We start from the raw sequence: 2,834 nt of genomic DNA, 5'->3' as shown, positions 1-2,834 counted from the left end.
GCGGGCACGGCGGACGGTGCACGCGACAACAGCCCCAGCGTGACAGCGGGAAACAGGCGGAGCACGGCAGCCATGGCGGAGCAGCGGCGGGGGGGGGGGGCACCGGGACCGCTACCGAGGACCGCCGCAGACACCAGGCCGACGTCCGTGACGAGGGAATGCGGACTTCCGCTTCAGTCCGACAAAATAAAAAACTGAGAGTTCCCGGAGAGCTCAGTGAGGACCGCGTCATCTGGAGGCCTGTTGCCATGGTTACCGCGCACACCGGAACCATGGTGCTTTTATTTTGAAGGCCAGTGTTTCGCCTCCCTGTGGTTTCCGGTCTAAGCTGGAGGGCGTGGCATCAGGAGAGACACCAGAATGCCGAGCGCTCATTGGGTCATCTGTTGACGCAAGGTCGTGATGTCATCATGTGATTGGTCGAACCATGAATAATCAATGAGGATGATTAGAAGCTTGTGCCACATGACCTGAGGTCAGGTCCTGGAACCAGGTCCAGAATCTAGAATGTGGTCCAAAGTGAAGAGGGACGAAAAACCTCCGTCCAGGTTCCAGGAGGACATGAGATTAACCCCAGTCTGCTCCGGACCAGGACCAGGACCAGGATGCAGTCTGCTCCAGACCAGGACCAGGACCAGGATGCAGTCTGCTCCAGACCAGGACCAGGATGCAGTCTGCTCCGGACCAGGACCAGGTCCAGGTCCAGGATTCCTCCTGTTCTCTACCCATCCAGACTCATCCAGGACCAGTTCCTGCAGGACTCCACTGACCTGGAGAGTCTGTGGTTCTGGGGTCTGTTTGGGGAATCAGGTCCTGGTTCTGGACTGGTTCCACCTGGAGTCTGTTGCACAAAAGGATTCATTGATCCAGGATCAATGACTGATCCAGGACCAGACTGAGGTTTTAGTTTTCGGTCCTGAAGGTCAGAGAGAGAAACTTTTACCAAAATGATCAGATTTTAAACCAGAACAATCAGTGAAGAACCTGGTCCTGGTCTCTGACTCTGAGCGAAGTTTTATTCCACATTAAAAACATAACGACGATTGGATTTTATCACCTTAAGAATAAAGCCAGAGTCGCCCGTTTCTCTCTCGGCCAGCAGGAGGCGCTAATGCAGCTTTTATCTCCTGTCGGTTAGATTACTGTAATGCCTTGCTCTCTGGTCTGAAACAAAAAGAACATTTCAAACCTGCAACTGTTAAGCCAGGTTTACACTTGCACGACTTTTTGCCACGATGTTGTGGTGGCAAGGCGTGCCAATCTGGAGTCACGAACCGGCAGGCTCCCGCACTGTTCACGACTAGTTCACGCACAGTTCATGACCAGTTCACGGACAGTTCACGAATGCAGCCGTCAGTGTCGCGAACTGACATGACGCATTCACGGCAAATTCACGCATAGTTTACGAGCTTCCCGCACCGGCACGACATGATTGCGCACGCAATTACGCGCGTCATATACGAGTAAAAAGGGGGCTTCCCCAGCCCCGGGTCATTTTTGGATTTGCTGTGGAACAGACAACATGCTGAATGCCAGAGACTCCGTCACTGCAGAGAAGAGAAGATCCTGAACCTGCAGCTGCTCTGTGTTGAAGAGCAGCAGAACAGGGCTGCCTGGGGCCCCGAGCTGAAGGGGGCCCCGACGGACGGCTGACATCAGTCAATTTCAATGACAATTAAAGGCGCTACACTTGATGCTGCAACGACAGTGGGTCAAAAATCCCCCGCATGGGGCCCTGTTCCGGGTACTCGCTGGTGGCCACGACTGGCAGCATCCTCCCGCATCGTCCCGACGCGTTCACAAGGAGTTCACGGACAGTTGGCGCATAGTTCACGGCCGGTTCGCGATATTTTGTCGTGACCAAAATTTTGAACATTTCAAAATTTTCGTCCCGACATGGCACGCAGTCCCAACGGGTTTACGCACACTTCACGCCACTTTACGAGTGGTTTGCGACTCGATTCGTGGCAATGCGTGCCACAGAATCGTGCAAGTGTAAACCTGGCTTTACAAAACTCGGCCACCGTGCTGATGAGGACCAGGGGGCGGAGCCACATTACAGCGGTTTAACGTCCTGACAGGACCAGGGGGCGGAGCCACATTACAGCAGAGTCGCTCATTGGCTCCCTGTGGCTTCAGGGTGGATGTTAAAGTTCTCTCATCAGTCTCCAGATGTCTGAACGGCCTCGCTCCTTCTTATCCAGCTGATCTGGTTTTACCCTGTCCACCCTTGGGGCCCTGAGGTCCTCTGGCAGCGGCTCACTGTGTTCCTAAAACCAGAACCAAGACCCCCCCCCCCACTACGGCCCCGCCTGTGGAACAGCCTGCTGGAGAACCTCAGGACCAGAGACCCTCAGGACCAGAGACCCTCAGGACCAGAGTCCCTCAGGACCAGAGACCCTCAGGACCAGAGAGACCGTTGGTGTTTTTAAAGGCAGGTTGAAAACACCCCTTTTTCATCAGGCTTTAACTGAACTTCTACAGTTCTGATCTCCATCAGTTTTATTTTTGATCATTGTAATTTTCAATCTGCTGATTCTGTTGATTTGTTCTGTTTTCATGTAGTTTTAACTTATTTGACTTTTCTGCTTTATAATCTGATCTTATTTATTTTCTATTAGCTTTGAATCATGGCTTCATGCTTTACCTGCTGAACTGCAGTTTCCTGAGGGGGGTCCTTCACTCTGAGGGGGGGGGTCCTTCACTCTGGGGGGGGTCCTTCACTCTGAGGGGGGTCCTTCACTCTGAGGGGGGTCCTTCACTTTGGGGGGGGGTCCTTCACTCTGAGGGGGGTCCTTCACCCCGGGTCTTGGTTCCGGTCCTCTGCTGGGGTC

This window comes from Salarias fasciatus, unplaced genomic scaffold, assembly GCF_902148845.1.
Source record: "Salarias fasciatus unplaced genomic scaffold, fSalaFa1.1, whole genome shotgun sequence".
Classification (NCBI taxonomy): domain Eukaryota; kingdom Metazoa; phylum Chordata; class Actinopteri; order Blenniiformes; family Blenniidae; genus Salarias; species Salarias fasciatus.
Note: the sequence above shows the minus strand (reverse complement) of the source record.